Below are 21042 nucleotides of genomic sequence, written 5' to 3'. Positions count from 1 at the left end.
TTACTTAACAATTGTCTCATGTAGTAACTGAAATTTGGGGCTCAATTGTGACTGTAAGTTGAAGACAACCTATATGCAGGTATTGTTTGCAGGCTATGTGCCAGAATAATGTCATAGATATGACACAGAATCACTTTCCAAGTTGGTGCCCTCCAAATATATTGAATGATAGCTGACCTGGCCATTATTTTGACCAGATTATGGAAAATGTTATTGATATTAAACTCAAGTGTAAAACAGTTTTGAATTTAATTAATAATAGGTATAAATAGGTAGAACACCATATTTCATTCCCATTGGAAAAGTTTATTCAAAATGTCAGTTTTCTCTCTTGACTTCCATCTTAACCCAATTCAATACATTTTGAAGTAAAAATGTTCGCATTCTAGCATAGTTACTCATCCCACTACATTTCAGTAATTGATGTATATTTATATACCCTTACCACAATCAATGCCCAACTTTATTGATTTAAATTCATCCTCTTTTTTACACATGCTGTTGAAGAAATGACCAGCCAGGAAAATCTACTAGGCTTGAGGATTTAGAGTTAACCGTGAACTTCCCACCAGTTTTCATGTATTTTTTTAAGAAACCAAGCTTTTATTATAGAAAAAGGGTTTTTTTTTCTTTCCTGAAAAGTGCTTTTTTGGTGTTAAGTTCTTTATTGTCATATTTCACAAAACAAAACCTAAGTAAAATTTTACAACAGATTGCCAAGACTTTCACTGGGAAATTGGGATACGGGAAATTTGCTAAATATGCTAAGGTGTGGATGATGGCAAATAACACTGCTGAGAAACTGATGGTTTCATGCAGACGGGTGATAAACCACACTGTGGGGCTATGAAGCAACTTCAGAATGGCCCCAGTGAGTCAGCTGGTAATAGAATCCTCCTGGACAAGAAATCATCTAAAATAGCTTTCTGGTTTGGACAGAAACATACAGACTATTTCTGAATTTCCTTTGGAGGAGGAGGAGGAGGAGGAGGAGGAGGAGGAGGAGGAGGAGGAGGAGGAGGAGGAGGAGGAGGAGGAGGAGGAGGAGGAGGAGGAGGAGGAGGAGGAGGAGGAGGAGGAGGAGGAGGAGGAGGAGGAGGAGGAGGAGGAGGAGGAGGAGGAGGAGGAGGAGGAGGAGGAGGAGGAGGAGGAGGAGGAGGAGGAGGAGGAGGAGGAGGAGGAGGAGGAGGAGGAGGAGGAGGAGGAGGAGGAGGAGGAGGAGGAGGAGGAGGAGGAGGAGGAGGAGGAGGAGGAGGAGGAGGAGGAGGAGGAGGAGGAGGAGGAGGAGGAGGAGGAGGAGGAGGAGGAGGAGGAGGAGGAGGAGGAGGAGGAGGAGGAGGAGGAGGAGGAGGAGGAGGAGGAGGAGGAGGAGGAGGAGGAGGAGGAGGAGGAGGAGGAGGAGGAGGAGGAGGAGGAGGAGGAGGAGGAGGAGGAGGAGGAGGAGGAGGAGGAGGAGGAGGAGGAGGAGGAGGAGGAGGAGGAGGAGGAGGAGGAGGAGGAGGAGGAGGAGGAGGAGGAGGAGGAGGAGGAGGAGGAGGAGGAGGAGGAGGAGGAGGAGGAGGAGGAGGAGGAGGAGGAGGAGGAGGAGGAGGAGGAGGAGGAGGAGGAGGAGGAGGAGGAGGAGGAGGAGGAGGAGGAGGAGGAGGAGGAGGAGGAGGAGGAGGAGGAGGAGGAGGAGGAGGAGGAGGAGGAGGAGGAGGAGGAGGAGGAGGAGGAGGAGGAGGAGGAGGAGGAGGAGGAGGAGGAGGAGGAGGAGGAGGAGGAGGAGGAGGAGGAGGAGGAGGAGGAGGAGGAGGAGGAGGAGGAGGAGGAGGAGGAGGAGGAGGAGGAGGAGGAGGAGGAGGAGGAGGAGGAGCAGGAGCAGGAGGAGGAGGAGGAGGAGGAGGAGGAGCAGGAGGAGGAGGAGGTATGGGGGTCAGGGTCAGCATCAAGGCAACCTGAGAGCTCCAAGGGGGAAGAGGGAATGGAGAAAGAGACAGAGGTGGCGCCTGGACCATCCATCATCCCTCAGATGGAGAGTCAACAGCCCCCAGGTCTGGAGGTGGCTGATGAGAAAGAGGAGAAACAGCTGGATCCAGTGTCTGATGTGTAGATGCACAGAAGGCAGAGGAGAGGAGAGCAGTGGAAATCTGTGGACCAGTCCTTGGGACAGAAGAGCCACCGCTGCTAGCAAAGTACCACCCTAGCCATGGGGATAAAAGGCAGGGGGCAGAGATAAAAGGCAGACAACTATTCATCTCCCTGCCAGACAGGGACTTGTTAGCCTGCATTAAGAGAGAAACCTTTTTGCCAGGGCTGCCGGCAGAGTTCCTAATAAAGGAATCACTGATTTAAATACAGAGGGTTTGTCGTGTTTGGGGAGCTGGGTCAGAACAGGTTTATTCTGTTCTACCTATACTACAGGAATCTCCCCAGACCACTTGCCTTCCCTTGGGAACAAACAGATATGATTCCATTAAATTGATTGTGGGGAGGAGGGCAGGGAAAGAGAGATCAGGCCTACCTCTCTTGTGGCTATGTAAGGACTCAAGACTAGTTCCCTTCTTGATCCCTCCTCCTTGTCTCAATGCTGAGCTTTCACACTACATAAATATTGGTTACACGCCTGTGAATTTCTTAGTCAGGTCTTGGTCTCTATCTGACCAGTTTGCTGGCATTTTTAAGTGCTATCCTTTATGCCATGGCAATAGAGAAAGCAAGAAAGTTTCAGCTGCCATCTTCCTGCTGACGAAATAATCAACCCACACCTGTTTTCTGCTGTGAAAACAAACCTACACTTGTTAATGTGATGGCCTTTTAATCTGCAAGATGGTAAGAAACAGGCATGCTGTAAAATATTGGAATTTAGAAACTTTCTCTTCTGGTTTATAAATTGAACAGGAACAGCAGGAAACTGGCATAAATATCTCTTTCTGTGATGACAGATTATGATGCCACTGCTCAAAATTAGGCTCTCACATGGCAAACAAAAGGGAAGCCCAGCTGTGAGAACAAAGCTTTTGTTTCGATCAAGATGTCAAAAGCAGCTCTTCCTCTCTACCAAGTTCAAAACCTAGAGCTTTGCAACATTTGGGTAACTTCTTTTTTACACCTTCCATGTGATTCTTCGATGTGATCTCTGCAGAAGATCACATATTTCCAAACCTAGAATGCCTTTTGCTGTTAAAAACTGTGTTGCAAAATTTGAAGAAAACGGGAATCTACCTCTGAATGTGTGATTACATTCTAATCCACAAATCAGCTTGGGAGTCAATTAACATTTAGTTCCCAAGCTTTTCATTCTTTAACCCAATAAAATCACATCCAGGATTAATGAGCCTTGGATATTCTTAATGTGCATATTTAATCCTGTTTTCATTCAAGACTCCAGACTTGTAAGCCCTTGGTTTTACCTTTCCAGGTAAACAGAAAATGCTAATGGTATCGCTATACTTCCCCTATCTTTAAAATAGCAGGCATCATTGCTAATTTGACAAAAAAATTGACTAATTTTCGGTGATGATATTACAAAACTTTGTAGAAACACCTTTTTGATGGCATCAAATACATTAGGAAAAAAGTGTTAATGGTTTTGCCTATAATACAAAATACATTTTTCTGTACTTCATCTTCCAAAAAGATAATAAATACCCTTTTGTAATGTTTCTACCCTATTTTCATACATTTGGATGTTAAATGATCTCAGATGTTTAAAATGCTAGTAAGATAGTTTCTGTAGAAAACTGATTTATGTGGCATAGTTTTATCCTTGAAGTGTGAAATGCCACTATTCTATAAATATAACCACCAAAAATGATCCTATAATGTGATAGCTTCTGGAAATGAAATAATGAATAAGAATACTAATTATTATCAAACCAAGGGAAAAAGAAGAATTTGTCTTTTATCTATTTGATTTCATCTATGTTTTAGAATTTATTATGTAGCTTCAAGTAAATATTAGGAACATAATCTTTCTCTGGAGTTTAACAGAGTTAAATATGCTACTAGTGCGTTTAATTCTGTACAATACATTCAATTCAGTGGGATTTTAGTCTATAGCTAGAACTGATGTTACTTTTGAGACTTTTCTGGATGGGACTCTTTGATTCTCAAACAACTCTGTACATACGCAATACACATCTCAACACATAAAATATGTCTATTATTCATTGACAGATATTTCCACATAAAGGATATCAAATCACAGATAACAAACCTTTCAGATTTTGATATATTTTCCAAAGAGAAAGTTATAAACTAGAGATAAATTTAAGTCTGTGTACATGTGTACATGTGCCAATACATGCATAACAATCTTCTGGGATTTTTCATGGTGAAGAAATATTCATTTGTTAATTAAACAGTGGGATGAATATCATAAAGATGATTTTTCCAAAAGGCAACTGGACTTTGTTGAGACAAGAAAGCCCTCTGGGACAAGCATGACCTGGATGATTGATAACCTCCATAGACAGAGCGATGAATAAATTCTTTTCATTCATTATTCGTCATGAACCAACACACATCACTACAATCAACAAATTTGATTTATAAGACTTATAAGAAAAAATATAGATTCTGCAACACTGCAGACCACCATTGACTCTCTTTTACATGATCCTACTTGTATACTTTTCCTGTTTTGAAGAAAGACCTTCTGTTCGTCTTCATAACTTTGACTTCCTTCCAGGAGTGGGCTGCTGGGGATTCGCAGGGGTTCGGGAGAACCTCTAGCTAAGATTCTATGCAGTTTGGAGAACCCCCAAATTCCACTCCTGGCTGGCCCCACCCACCCCTCCCCTCCCCTCCTCTCCCAGGAGTCCCCATGTGGCCAGTTTTTGACGCAAGGTAAGTGCAGGGCACAAGTGGAGGCTCAGGGAGTGAAAAACAGGCCCACTGGAAGTTCGAGAAGGCCAGAAATGTTTCTGGCCTCCAGAGGGTCTCTGGAGCCTCTGGAGGCCATTTTTGCCCTCCCAGAGGTTTGAGGAAAGCCTCCGGTACCCAGAGAGAGCAAAAATGCCCCCCCTCCTTGCCATGGCGCAGGAAGCTGACTAGGCTATGCCCACCATGAATGAATATTTAATGAATATTGTATTTTAAATTTTTTGGTATTTATGTTTTATCGATGCTATACACCGCCCTGAGTCCTCGGAGCAAACAAACAAACAAACAAACAAACAAACAAACAAACAAACAAACAAACAAACAAACAAACAAACAAACAAACAAACAAACAAACAAACAAACAAACAAACAAACAAACAAACAAACAAACAAACAAACAAACAAACAAACAAACAAACAAACAAACAAACAAACAAACAAACAAACAAACAAACAAACAAACAAACAAACAAACAAACAAACAAACAAACAAACAAACAAACAAACAAACAAACAAACAAACAAACAAACAAACAAACAAACAAACAAACAAACAAACAAACAAACAAACAAACAAACAAACAAACAAACAAACAAACAAACAAACAAACAAACAAACAAACAAACAAACAAACAAACAAACAAACAAACAAACAAACAAACAAACAAACAAACAAACAAACAAACAAACAAACAAACAAACAAACAAACAAACAAACAAACAAACAAACAAACAAACAAACAAACAAACAAACAAACAAACAAACAAACAAACAAACAAACAAACAAACAAACAAACAAACAAACAAACAAACAAACAAACAAACAAACAAACAAACAAACAAACAAACAAACAAACAAACAAACAAACAAACAAACAAACAAACAAACAAACAAACAAACAAACAAACAAACAAACAAACAAACAAACAAACAAACAAACAAACAAACAAACAAACAAACAAACAAACAAACAAACAAACAAACAAACAAACAAACAAACAAACAAACAAACAAACAAACAAACAAACAAACAAACAAACAAACAAACAAACAAACAAACAAACAAACAAACAAACAAACAAACAAACAAACAAACAAACAAACAAACAAACAAACAAACAAACAAACAAACAAACAAACAAACAAACAAACAAACAAACAAACAAACAAACAAACAAACAAACAAACAAACAAACAAACAAACAAACAAACAAACAAACAAACAAACAAACAAACAAACAAACAAACAAACAAACAAACAAACAAACAAACAAACAAACAAACAAACAAACAAACAAACAAACAAACAAACAAACAAACAAACAAACAAACAAACAAACAAACAAACAAACAAACAAACAAACAAACAAACAAACAAACAAACAAACAAACAAACAAACAAACAAACAAACAAACAAACAAACAAACAAACAAACAAACAAACAAACAAACAAACAAACAAACAAACAAACAAACAAACAAACAAACAAACAAACAAACAAACAAACAAACAAACAAACAAACAAACAAACAAACAAACAAACAAACAAACAAACAAACAAACAAACAAACAAACAAACAAACAAACAAACAAACAAACAAACAAACAAACAAACAAACAAACAAACAAACAAACAAACAAACAAACAAACAAACAAACAAACAAACAAACAAACAAACAAACAAACAAACAAACAAACAAACAAACAAACAAACAAACAAACAAACAAACAAACAAACAAACAAACAAACAAACAAACAAACAAACAAACAAACAAACAAACAAACAAACAAACAAACAAACAAACAAACAAACAAACAAACAAACAAACAAACAAACAAACAAACAAACAAACAAACAAACAAACAAACAAACAAACAAACAAACAAACAAACAAACAAACAAACAAACAAACAAACAAACAAACAAACAAACAAACAAACAAACAAACAAACAAACAAACAAACAAACAAACAAACAAACAAACAAACAAACAAACAAACAAACAAACAAACAAACAAACAAACAAACAAACAAACAAACAAACAAACAAACAAACAAACAAACAAACAAACAAACAAACAAACAAACAAACAAACAAACAAACAAACAAACAAACAAACAAACAAACAAACAAACAAACAAACAAACAAACAAACAAACAAACAAACAAACAAACAAACAAACAAACAAACAAACAAACAAACAAACAAACAAACAAACAAACAAACAAACAAACAAACAAACAAACAAACAAACAAACAAACAAACAAACAAACAAACAAACAAACAAACAAACAAACAAACAAACAAACAAACAAACAAACAAACAAACAAACAAACAAACAAACAAAAAAGGGATCCAGACCGAAATAGGGAGGGGCTGACTGCTGTCTCCACTGAACTAGAAGGTGCGTCTCAGGTAAGTACCAACGCCCCTTCTCTGTTATGGTGGAGACAGCAGTCAGAGTGGGACATACCAAAGCCAAGTGTCCCTAACTATGGGAGGGATCGGTCTGGACAGATTCAACCTCAGATACAAGCACCTGCTGCAGCACCCTACGGCCAAAAGCTGCTTCAGCCGAAGCATACTTGTCCACTCTGTAGTGTCTAATAAATGGAGAGGGCGACGACCAGATGGCTGCCCTGCATATCTATGGCAAGGATGCCTGAGTAGACCAGGCCGCTGAGGTACCTGCACTGCGAGTGGAATGCGCTGTTAAATGCGGGGGCCTAGGCAAGGATCTCATCTCGTAAGCCTTGGCTATCGTATGCCTAATCCATCTGCCTATGGTAGACGAAGTCACCTTGCGCCCTAAGGAAACAGGAAGGAAAGACACAAACAAGGACTCTGTTCTCCTTAACTCTGCCGTTCTCTTAATGTATATTCTCAAAGCTCTTCTAACATCTAAAGTATGCCAACGGCGTTCTAACCCGTGAACTGGGTGAGGGCAAAAATTAGGCAAATTAAGTTCCTGCATGCGATGGAAAACTGAATTTACTTTAGGAATGAATGAAGGGTCCAAACGGAGCACCACTCGGTCCGGATGGAAAACACAAAGATCACTGCGTACAGAGATGGCAGCTAATTCTGAAATCCTTCTGGCAGAGGTGATAGCCACCAAAAAGGCAACTTTACAAGTTAATAGTCTCAGAATGGTAGACCTCAATGGCTCATAAGGAGGCCCTGTTAGGGAATTTAGGACCAGTGAAAGATCCCAAGTGGGATATCTGTGGACCACGGGAGGACATAATTTTTTTGCCCCTTTGAAAAACCTCCTGATAGAAGGATTTTGAGACAAGGAAGTCAGTGGATCACAGGATAAAACCGTGGAGATAGCTGCTACCTGTCTACGAAGGGTGTTGGGAGCTAACCCTTTGTCTAACCCTTCCTGCAAAAATTCCAATATCTGCAAAATAGAAACCCGGAGTGGAGAAACCCCTGCCCTTTGACACCAGGAACAAAAAGCCCACCAGGAGGCTGAGTAAATGCGTTCAGTGGAAGGCCTCCGTGATGCTAACATAGTCCGGATAAGCCTGGCAGACATATTGTCTCTTCTCATGGTGCCCCGCCATAGAGGATCTGGATGAACCAGAGCACCTTGAGAGAGCGACACTCTGCTGGAAGGAATCCTCCAAGGGGGGGCCACTGACAGCGACTTGAGGTCTGCGAACCAAGACCTCCGAGGCCAGTGTGGGGCAATTAAGATGACCTCCGCCTGTTCCTCCAGAATCCGACGCACCACTCTCGGGATGATTGAGAGAGGAGGGAACGCGTAGAGTAACCCCTCTGGCCATGGACTGCGAATAGCATCGACTCCCTCTGCTAGGTGATCTGGAAAACTGGAAAAGAAACGAGGAAGCTGCGTGTTCTGCCGTGTTGCGAACATGTCCATCACTGGAGTGCCAAATCGACATGAGAGGTCGTTGAACAGATCTGGATGCAGACGCCACTCCGCCTGGTCGATGACTTGACGACTGAGCCAGTCTGCCTGAATATTGGACACCCCGGAGATGTGTTCTGCAGTTAAGGACAGAAGGTTCCGTTCTGCCCACAGAAATAGGTTCCTTGCTTCCTTCATCAAGTACTTGGATCTGGTGCCCCCTTGTCGGTTGACATGAGCCTTGGCTGTGATATTGTCCGTGAGCACTAGTACATGCTTGCCTGATAGATGGTTCTGGAAAGATAAGAGCAGCAGGAAATGTTGGTAGACCTCCCAGAGGCTTTGTTTTAATTGACTTCGGGTGGCTCCACCTCTTCGCTGAGCCCTAATTAAAGGGGCTCCGCACTGAACATCGTAAAAGCCAGGAAAAGCCGGCTTTAATCTTTTCCCTGGATGAAAGGGAAAGATAAGAGCAGCAGGAAATGTTGGTAGACCTCCCAGAGGCTTTGTTTTAATTGACTTCGGGTGGCTCCACCTCTTCGCTGAGCCCTAATTAAAGGGGCTCCGCACTGAACATCGTAAAAGCCAGGAAAAGCCGGCTTTAATCTTTTCCCTGGATGAAAGGGAAAGATAAGAGCAGCAGGAAATGTTGGTAGACCTCCCAGAGGCTTTGTTTTAATTGACTTCGGGTGGCTCCACCTCTTCGCTGAGCCCTAATTAAAGGGGCTCCGCACTGAACATCGTAAAAGCCAGGAAAAGCCGGCTTTAATCTTTTCCCTGGATGAAAGGGAAAGATAAGAGCAGCAGGAAATGTTGGTAGACCTCCCAGAGGCTTTGTTTTAATTGACTTCGGGTGGCTCCACCTCTTCGCTGAGCCCTAATTAAAGGGGCTCCGCACTGAACATCGTAAAAGCCAGGAAAAGCCGGCTTTAATCTTTTCCCTGGATGAAAGGGAAAGATAAGAGCAGCAGGAAATGTTGGTAGACCTCCCAGAGGCTTTGTTTTAATTGACTTCGGGTGGCTCCACCTCTTCGCTGAGCCCTAATTAAAGGGGCTCCGCACTGAACATCGTAAAAGCCAGGAAAAGCCGGCTTTAATCTTTTCCCTGGATGAAAGGGAAAGATAAGAGCAGCAGGAAATGTTGGTAGACCTCCCAGAGGCTTTGTTTTAATTGACTTCGGGTGGCTCCACCTCTTCGCTGAGCCCTAATTAAAGGGGCTCCGCACTGAACATCGTAAAAGCCAGGAAAAGCCGGCTTTAATCTTTTCCCTGGATGAAAGGGAAAGATAAGAGCAGCAGGAAATGTTGGTAGACCTCCCAGAGGCTTTGTTTTAATTGACTTCGGGTGGCTCCACCTCTTCGCTGAGCCCTAATTAAAGGGGCTCCGCACTGAACATCGTAAAAGCCAGGAAAAGCCGGCTTTAATCTTTTCCCTGGATGAAAGGGAAAGATAAGAGCAGCAGGAAATGTTGGTAGACCTCCCAGAGGCTTTGTTTTAATTGACTTCGGGTGGCTCCACCTCTTCGCTGAGCCCTAATTAAAGGGGCTCCGCACTGAACATCGTAAAAGCCAGGAAAAGCCGGCTTTAATCTTTTCCCTGGATGAAAGGGAAAGATAAGAGCAGCAGGAAATGTTGGTAGACCTCCCAGAGGCTTTGTTTTAATTGACTTCGGGTGGCTCCACCTCTTCGCTGAGCCCTAATTAAAGGGGCTCCGCACTCAACATCGTAAAAGCCAGGAAAAGCCGGCTTTAATCTTTTTCCCTGGATGAAAGGGAAAGATAAGAGCAACAGGAAATGTTGGTAGACCTCCCAGAGGCTTTGTTTTAATTAAGCAGAGCCTCAAGGGTCGACGGGTCCCATAAATATTCCTGCCCTCCGACTTCAGTGCGTGCCTGCAAAAGCAGGAAAAGAAGAAAGTGTCCATCTCTGCTAATTGTCTTATCTTTATGGATCTCTTTAAGCAGACGGAATGAGTGCCAGCGGACAATTATTGGATTGCAAGTATTTTTGATTTCCTGACTTCTACCTTTTAAAAAAGAGAAACTTTTTTTCCTTTGTTTTAATTGACTCTTAAAGATGGCGCCTGAACGGGAGTGAAAGTGACGAATGGAATTTCAAACAGTCTGTGCAACTAAGAAGATAAGAAATGTTATGTGTGGATTTTAATGAAGTGAACTGAGCTCTCCTATACTTAAAGTGGAAAAGAGAAGTTTCTAGACTTATATTTTGTGAATTTTAAAAACTGAAATGGCTACTAAACCACCTAAGACTGGGGGCAGAAGGGGTTCTGAACCAGCTTTAGAAGATCTGATTAAAGAGCAAGGGAAAGTGTCTGAAGAAAGGTTTAAGGAGATTATGGATAATAATGAGAAAATAAGAGAAGAAATAAAAGAGAATAATAAAAAATAAGAGAAGATATCTTGATGGCTTTTCAAGGTTTGGCAAAAGACTGGAGGTGGTGGAGGAGGAGGTGCAAGAAATTGTTCAGTCAAATCAACAAATAGAAAATAGAATGGGGAATGCAAATCAAATTGGATAAAATGAAGATCAAGTGGTGGTGATGCAGTATAGAATGATGGAAGGAGCTCTGAGAATTAGGGGTTTGAATGAGGAGAAAGGGGAAGATTTAAAAAATTTTATCAGAAGCTCTGGCTGAATTTATTGAACTTGATCCACAAGAGGTTGCTTATCAAATTGACAAAATTTATAGAGTTAATTCTTGGATTGCTAGGCAAAAGAAACTTCCTAGAGACATTGTGGTTTATTTTTTGAAAAGAACAGTGAGGAATCAAATTTTGCAAGTTGCTTTTCAGAAAAACTTGAAAATAGGGAACAGGAGTTGAAGGTTTTGAAAGAGATTCCTCCCAAGATGTTAAGGGATAGAAAGGACTTTACATTTTCACACAAGAACTTAAGAAATACCAGATTCAATTTAGATGGGAGGTTCCAGTTGGCTTGACAGTGTATTATCAAGGAAGGAGATATCGTATTGACACAGTGCTTAAGGCCAAAGATTTTCTTTCTACAGTGCTGAAATTTGAAATAGAAATAATAGAAAAAGAATTCAAGAGACTCAAATGGGTGTGGAAGCTGAGGTGATTCCAGTGATGTTACCATCAGAGGAACAACCACAAGAACAAAGACTGACGAGGGGAGCCCTTAAGCGTAAAGAAAAGGAGCAACAAACTCAAAGTAAAGTTCAGGATTCTGCTACAGAAGCGGTGGGAGGAGCACGGCCGAAGATACGGGAGGACGATCTTCAGTTGATTGCTCAAAGGCTTCAGCAGCCCAGTAATGGCAAATAAAATCTTGACTTGGAATGTCAATGGTTTGAACTCAGCTCAGAAGAGAAGGAAAATATTTCATTATTTGAAACAATTTAAAATGATGTTATTTGCTTACAAGAAACGCATATTAAATTATCAGATCAAAAGTACCTAATAAACTCAAAGTTAGGTAAACATTTTGTTGCTTCAGCTTTGGAGAAAAAACATGGCATAGTGGTTTATTTGAGAAAAGATATACCAGCCAAGTTAATAGAGGCAGATATTCACGGAAGATATATTGCTATTGAACTTACAATAGAAACAAAAAGGACTCTCTTGCTTGGTATATATGCACCCAATCAGCAACAAGAAAAATTTTATAGAATGTTATATGATAAGTTGAATCTATGGGATTATAAATCGTGCATTATATTGGGAGATTGGAATGGAGTAATAGATACACGAAAGGACAAGAGAATTTCTTCCAAGAAGATACCTGCACATGCAAAGCTGCCTAAATCCTTTTTTGATATGATAGAAGATTTTGAGTTAAGAGATGTATGGAGACTGCGGAATTTGGAGGAAAGAGACTATACGTTTTTCTCTGATAGGCATCAATCCTTCTCACGTATTGATTTTATCTTAATTTCTAATGATTTGCTTTTTAGGGTGAAGAAAACTAAGATATTTCCAAGATGTTTGTCTGATCATAGTCCTGTTTGGATGGAATTGCAATATGGAAAAGAGGGTAGAAGAACTTGGAGATTAAATGAAAATTTGTTTAGATATCAGGATAATGTAAATCAATGTAAAAAGCAGATGAAAGAATTTTTTGATTATAATTTGAATAATGAAACATCGATAGAAATGGTTTGGGACTCCAGTAAAGCTTTTATGAGAGGTGTATTAATATATCTTAATAATAGACAGAGAAATAAGCAACAAAGACAGCGTAGGTATTTAGAAGAGGAAATTTATAAGAAACAACAATTATTAATACATAATCCACATGATCAAAAACTTAAAGATGCAATAAAGTTACTACAGAATCAATTTAATATGATAATGGCTGATCAGGTGGCAACAAATATACAATATGCCAAACATAATACTTTTGTAACGCAAATAGACCTGGTAGGTGGTTAGCATACACTTTAAGGAAAAGACAAAACAACGTACTATAGAAAAATAGAATATAAAGGTAAAGAGAGATATCAACAGGATAAAATTAAAAAAGCTTTTTTAGAATATTATACAAATTTATATCTTAAAGATAATATATTGAATAGGGATATTGATAATTATTTGAAGGAATATAAGGTTAAAAATTTAACTTTAGAACAAACGGATGAACTGAATCGGCCTATAACCTCGGAAGAAATTATTTTGGTAATTAAACAATTAAAATGGGGAAAACTCCTGGTACGGATGGGCTCACAGTTAGTTATTATAGGAATTTACAGGATGAGATGTTAGGTCCACTTAAGGAATTATTTAATCAGATACAACTAGGAGGGGGAATTCCCCCCTCATGGAGAACCTCTTTATTTCATTGATACCAAAAGAGGAACAGGATTGTTCTAAACCTGGGAATTATAGGCCAATCTCACTTTTAAATAATGATTATAAGATTTTGTTAAAATAATAGCTAATAGATTAATGTTGATTCTGCAGCTAAGAATTCATAATGATCAATCTGGATTTATAAAAGGGAGACAGATGAGGAATAATGTTAGGCAGATTGTTAATTTACTGGAGTACTTAGAAAAGAAAATTTTATTCCAGCAGCATTTATTTTTCTCGATGCAGAGAAAGCTTTTGATCGATTGCATTGGGATTTTTTATTTAAATTAATAGAAAAGATGCAATTTGGAGATGGTTTTTTAAGAATAATTAGGGCAATTTATGGAGAGCAAACAGCACAGATCATAATCAATGGTAGCTTAACAGAACCTTTTAAGATTGCGAAAGGAACAAGACAGGGATGTCCTTTATCACCATTATTGTTTATTTTAACTCTAGAACCATTATTGGATAAAATACGAGAAGTAAAGGAGATAGAGGGAATTAGAGTTAGACAATATGAATATAAGTTAAGAGCTTTTGCAGATGATTTGGTGATTACTTTAACAAACCCTATAAATTCTAGTAAATCTTTGTTGGAAATAATTGATCAATATGGGAATGTCTCAGGGTTTAAGGTAAATCAGAAAAGACAAAAGTGATAATAAAAATATGGCCAGACAACAGAAAGAAAAACTAGAGGAAGTAACAGGATTTGAAATTGTAAAGAAGGTTAAGTACTTAGGGTTTATATTACGTCATCAAATGTGAAATTGTATAAGAATAACTATGAGGTTTTATGGCAAAAGTTCAGAAGGAGTTGATTGTTTGGAAAAATTGCAATTATCTTTGCTGGGGAGAATTGCTGCTATTAAAATGAATGTTTTACCTAGATTTTTATTCCTCTTTCAGATGATACCAATAATTAAGAAAGATAAGAATCTTGAGGAATGGCAGAAGGAATTAACAAATTTATATGGGAAGGTAAAAAGCTAGGGTTAAAATGAAAATAATTCAAGATTCTCGGAAAGGGAGGTTTAAAATGCCTAATTTTAAATTATATTATGAAGCAGCTGCTCTCTCTGCAATAAGTGATTGGTTTAATTTAACAGAGGACAGAATTTTGAATATAGAAGGTTATGATTTGCTATATGGATGGCATGCATATTTAATTTATGACAAAAAGTGGATAAGGCCTTTAAAAATCATGTGCTAAGAAATGCCCTTCATGTGTTTGGAAAAATACTCTTATAAACTAAATTATAAGGTTCCTATATGGGCAAGTCCTATACATACAGTAGAAAATATAAACATAGAACAGAATCAGGAAATGATTACATATAAAGATCTTTTGTATACTGAAAGAGGTAATTTGCAGTTAAAATCTCTGCAAGTATTAAGAGAGGAAGGGAAAAATTATACTTGGTTTCAATATGAGCAACTACGTGCTAGATGGAAGGAGATCAGAAAATTGGTATAGAGCAGAACGAGGGAAATTTGGTAAAGCAAATTAGAAATCAGTCTCAGGAGCATATAAAGAGATTGTATAATGTGTTACTTGAAATAGATTCTGAAAGGGACTTGGTAAAGGACTGTATGATAAAGTGGGCACAAAATTTTCAGGAGCCAATATTATTGGAAACGTGGGAAAAATTTGGGTTAGAAATGTTAAATTCACGCAGGCACAGAATCTGAGGGAAATTTTATAAAATGTTTTATAGATGGCATCTAGATCCTAAAAATTATCGTGTATGTATCCAGAAATGCAAGCAAAATGTTGGAGATGTAATTGTGATGACGCTACATATTTTCACATTTGGTGGACTTGTAAGGACATAAAGGCCTTTTGGATAAAAATTTGGTGGATTTTACAAAATGTTCTGAAAAGAAGATAAAGTTCCTGCCGCAATTTTTCTTGTTGGGAATTATTACGGATTGTACAGTAATTGAGACTAAATTGATTTTAAATCTAATAACTGCAGCAAGATTACTAATAGGACAATATTGGAAGAAAAAGAAGTACCAACAATAGAAGAATGGATATTGAAAGTTGCCAATTTGGCTGAGATGGCGAAGATATCAGCCTTTTGAAAGACAATACGCAAGAAAGATACTTAAAGGAATGGAAAAATGGATTGACTATATTCAACGAGATATCAGACTAAGAGTTATCAGACTGTTTTGAATGATTATGATGTATTATTTTGATTGCTTTTGGGGAAGTTAGGAATTGATGATTGTAGGGTATAATTAAGTTGGGACGAAAATTTTATAAAATGTTTTATAGATGGCATCTAGATCCTAAAAATTATCGTGTATGTATCCAGAAATGCAAGCAAAATGTTGGAGATGTAATTGTGATGACGCTACATATTTTCACATTTGGTGGACTTGTAAGGACATAAAGGCCTTTTGGATAAAAATTTGGTGGATTTTACAAAATGTTCTGAAAAGAAGATAAAGTTCCTGCCGCAATTTTTCTTGTTGGGAATTATTACGGATTGTACAGTAATTGAGACTAAATTGATTTTAAATCTAATAACTGCAGCAAGATTACTAATAGGACAATATTGGAAGAAAAAGAAGTACCAACAATAGAAGAATGGATATTGAAAGTTGCCAATTTGGCTGAGATGGCGAAGATATCAGCCTTTTGAAAGACAATACGCAAGAAAGATACTTAAAGGAATGGAAAAATGGATTGACTATATTCAACGAGATATCAGACTAAGAGTTATCAGACTGTTTTGAATGATTATGATGTATTATTTTGATTGCTTTTGGGGAAGTTAGGAATTGATGATTGTAGGGTATAATTAAGTTGGGACGAAAATTTTTTAAAAATTCAGATGATACCAATAATTAAGAAAGATAAGAATCTTGAGGAATGGCAGAAGGAATTAACAAATTTATATGGGAAGGTAAAAAGCTAGGGTTAAAATGAAAATAATTCAAGATTCTCGGAAAGGGAGGTTTAAAATGCCTAATTTTAAATTATATTATGAAGCAGCTGCTCTCTGCAATAAGTGATTGGTTTAATTTAACAGAGGACAGAATTTTGAATATAGAAGGTTATGATTTGTTATATGGATGGCATGCATATTTAATTTATGACAAAAAGTGGATAAGGCCTTTAAAAATCATGTGCTAAGAAATGCCCTTCATGTGTTTGGAAAAATACTCTTATAAACTAAATTATAAGGTTCCTATATGGGCAAGTCCTAGACATACAGTAGAAAATATAAACATAGAACAGAATCAGGAAATGATTACATATAAAGATCTTTTGTATACTGAAAGAGGTAATTTGCAGTTAAAATCTCTGCAAGTATTAAGAGAGGAAGGGAAAAATTATACTTGGTTTCAATATGAGCAACTACGTGCTAGATGGAAGGGAGATCAGAAAATTGGTATAGAGCAGAACGAGGGAAATTTTGTAAAACTTTTGAATAAAAAAAAAAATTATCGTGTATGTATCCAGAAATGCAAGCAAAATGTTGGAGATGTAATTGTGATGACGCTACATATTTTCACATTTGGTGGACTTGTAAGGACATAAAGGCCTTTTGGATAAAAATTTGGTGGATTTTACAAAATGTTTTATAGATGGCATCTAGATCCTAAAAATTATCGTGTATGTATCCAGAAATGCAAGCAAAATGTTGGAGATGTAATTGTGATGACGCTACATATTTTCACATTTGGTGGACTTGTAAGGACATAAAGGCCTTTTGGATAAAAATTTGGTGGATTTTACAAAATGTTTTATAGATGGCATCTAGATCCTAAAAATTATCGTGTATGTATCCAGAAATGCAAGCAAAATGTTGGAGATGTAATTGTGATGACGCTACATATTTTCACATTTGGTGGACTTGTAAGGACATAAAGGCCTTTTGGATAAAAATTTGGTGGATTTTACAAAATGTTTTATAGATGGCATCTAGATCCTAAAAATTATCGTGTATGTATCCAGAAATGCAAGCAAAATGTTGGAGATGTAATTGTGATGACGCTACATATTTTCACATTTGGTGGACTTGTAAGGACATAAAGGCCTTTTGGATAAAAATTTGGTGGATTTTACAAAATGTTTTATAGATGGCATCTAGATCCTAAAAATTATCGTGTATGTATCCAGAAATGCAAGCAAAATGTTGGAGATGTAATTGTGATGACGCTACATATTTTCACATTTGGTGGACTTGTAAGGACATAAAGGCCTTTTGGATAAAATTTTGGTGGATTTTACAAAATGTTTTATAGATGGCATCTAGATCCTAAAAATTATCGTGTATGTATCCAGAAATGCAAGCAAAATGTTGGAGATGTAATTGTGATGACGCTACATATTTTCACATTTGGTGGACTTGTAAGGACATAAAGGCCTTTTGGATAAAAATTTGGTGGATTTTACAAAATGTTTTATAGATGGCATCTAGATCCTAAAAATTATCGTGTATGTATCCAGAAATGCAAGCAAAATGTTGGAGATGTAATTGTGATGACGCTACATATTTTCACATTTGGTGGACTTGTAAGGACATAAAGGCCTTTTGGATAAAAATTTGGTGGATTTTACAAAATGTTTTATAGATGGCATCTAGATCCTAAAAATTATCGTGTATGTATCCAGAAATGCAAGCAAAATGTTGGAGATGTAATTGTGATGACGCTACATATTTTCACATTTGGTGGACTTGTAAGGACATAAAGGCCTTTTGGATAAAAATTTGGTGGATTTTACAAAATGTTTTATAGATGGCATCTAGATCCTAAAAATTATCGTGTATGTATCCAGAAATGCAAGCAAAATGTTGGAGATGTAATTGTGATGACGCTACATATTTTCACATTTGGTGGACTTGTAAGGACATAAAGGCCTTTTGGATAAAAATTTGGTGGATTTTACAAAATGTTCTGAAAAGAAGATAAAGTTCCTGCCGCAATTTTTCTTGTTGGGAATTATTACGGATTGTACAGTAATTGAGACTAAATTGATTTTAAATCTAATAACTGCAGCAAGATTACTAATAGGACAATATTGGAAGAAAAAGAATGTCAGATGCACCTTTAGAGGATGATGCCACAGGTTGATCCGAGGAAGAACTCAATTGAGTTCAATTGCCTTGAAAAGCAAGGACTTAAAAGATTAGGAGGAAAAAGGAGTGAATCTGGCTTCCCCTCTGCGATAGACTGAAAGTAATATCTTTCTTTTGTCTTTAGTCTCGACCAATAGGGGGTCCAACGCAGCACCAAAAAGTAGCTCCCCCGCGAAGGGAGCCGACGCAAGCCTCCATTTGTGACGGGCATCCACCTGCCAATGTCTAAGCCAGAGTAAGCATCGAGCCGTCAAAGCTGAAGCCATGGATTTGGAAACAAAACGTATGGCATGTAAAGTGGCATCCGCCGAAAATTGAACAGCTGCAATTATCTTATTCAGGTCCTGATGGATACGAGTATCCTCTGCTGGAAGTTTATCCTGTAATTGTCTAAGCCAGAGTAAGCATCGAGCCGTCAAAGCTGAAGCCATGGATTTGGAAACAAAACGTATGGCATGTAAAGTGGCATCCGAAAATTGAACAGCTGCAATTATCTTATTCAGGTCCTGATGGATACGAGTATCCTCTGCTGGAAGTTTATCCTGTAATTGTCTAAGCCAGAGTAAGCATCGAGCCGTCAAAGCTGAAGCCATGGATTTGGAAACAAAACGTATGGCATGTAAAGTGGCATCCGAAAATTGAACAGCTGCAATTATCTTATTCAGGTCCTGATGGATACGAGTATCCTCTGCTGGAAGTTTATCCTGTAATTGTCTAAGCCAGAGTAAGCATCGAGCCGTCAAAGCTGAAGCCATGGATTTGGAAACAAAACGTATGGCATGTAAAGTGGCATCCGAAAATTGAACAGCTGCAATTATCTTATTCAGGTCCTGATGGATACGAGTATCCTCTGCTGGAAGTTTATCCTGTAATTGTCTAAGCCAGAGTAAGCATCGAGCCGTCAAAGCTGAAGCCATGGATTTGGAAACAAAACGTATGGCATGTAAAGTGGCATCCGAAAATTGAACAGCTGCAATTATCTTATTCAGGTCCTGATGGATACGAGTATCCTCTGCTGGAAGTTTATCCTGTAATTGTCTAAGCCAGAGTAAGCATCGAGCCGTCAAAGCTGAAGCCATGGATTTGGAAACAAAACGTATGGCATGTAAAGTGGCATCCGAAAATTGAACAGCTGCAATTATCTTATTCAGGTCCTGATGGATACGAGTATCCTCTGCTGGAAGTTTATCCTGTAATTGTCTAAGCCAGAGTAAGCATCGAGCCGTCAAAGCTGAAGCCATGGATTTGGAAACAAAACGTATGGCATGTAAAGTGGCATCCGAAAATTGAACAGCTGCAATTATCTTATTCAGGTCCTGATGGATACGAGTATCCTCTGCTGGAAGTTTATCCTGTAATTGTCTAAGCCAGAGTAAGCATCGAGCCGTCAAAGCTGAAGCCATGGATTTGGAAACAAAACGTATGGCATGTAAAGTGGCATCCGAAAATTGAACAGCTGCAATTATCTTATTCAGGTCCTGATGGATACGAGTATCCTCTGCTGGAAGTTTATCCTGTAATTGTCTAAGCCAGAGTAAGCATCGAGCCGTCAAAGCTGAAGCCATGGATTTGGAAACAAAACGTATGGCATGTAAAGTGGCATCCGCCGAAAATTGAACAGCTGCAATTATCTTATTCAGGTCCTGATGGATACGAGTATCCTCTGCTGGAAGTTTATCCTGTAATTGTCTAAGCCACAACAAGGTGGATCTATTAAAGAAAGATGCTGAAGAAGCCGACCGGATTGCCCAAGCTGCACCTAGATGTGCTCTCTGCAGGACTTGCTCCGCCTGTCTATCTTCCGGACGAAGGTTCTCTTCAGGCTGGCCCGGAATGGATGAAGAAGATGCCAGATCTGCAACTGGACCATCTACAGTGGGAGTCTGTAGAGCTGAAGCTAATTTGGGGTCCACATTGAAGAAACGTTTGTCTGCTGAGGACAGAACCGTAGAAGAACCAGGGGCTGTCCACTGGCGTTTGATTATGTCCATGAAAAGTGGAGGTGCTGGAATAGAATCAGGAACTCGGTCAGGTTCAGAAAAAAGAATGTCAGATGCACCCTTAGAGGATGATGCCACAGGTTGATCCGAGGAAGAACTCAATTCAGCCACATTCTTTGCCTTGAAAAGCAAGGACTTAAAAAGATTAGGAGGAAAAAGACCAGTAAATGCTGGCTGGTCAGGTAATAACCCTTCATCTTCAGACAGGTCAGGATCTCCCCTTTCTAATCCCTCCAAAAGAGAGGGATGGCTAGTTACTGAGTGGGTAGGCGAAACTGTACCCAGCTGTGACTGCATTTCTTCCTCTTCAGGATCCTCTTCCCTCACTGAGAGCATCGAATGGGACAAGGAAGCCC

General features: G+C 38.6%; 1 long non-coding RNA gene across 1 annotated transcript in view; it reads right to left on the bottom strand.

The window, feature by feature from the left end:
* Positions 1-21042, bottom strand: part of LOC131194333 (uncharacterized) — a 72721-nt gene that overhangs the window by 13986 nt on the left and 37693 nt on the right. The gene's annotated exons all lie outside the window — the stretch shown is intronic.

This window comes from Ahaetulla prasina, chromosome 1 (genome assembly GCF_028640845.1).
Source record: "Ahaetulla prasina isolate Xishuangbanna chromosome 1, ASM2864084v1, whole genome shotgun sequence".
Taxonomy (NCBI): Eukaryota; Metazoa; Chordata; class Lepidosauria; order Squamata; family Colubridae; genus Ahaetulla; species Ahaetulla prasina.
Note: the sequence above shows the minus strand (reverse complement) of the source record. Positions and strands in the feature narration are given on the sequence as shown.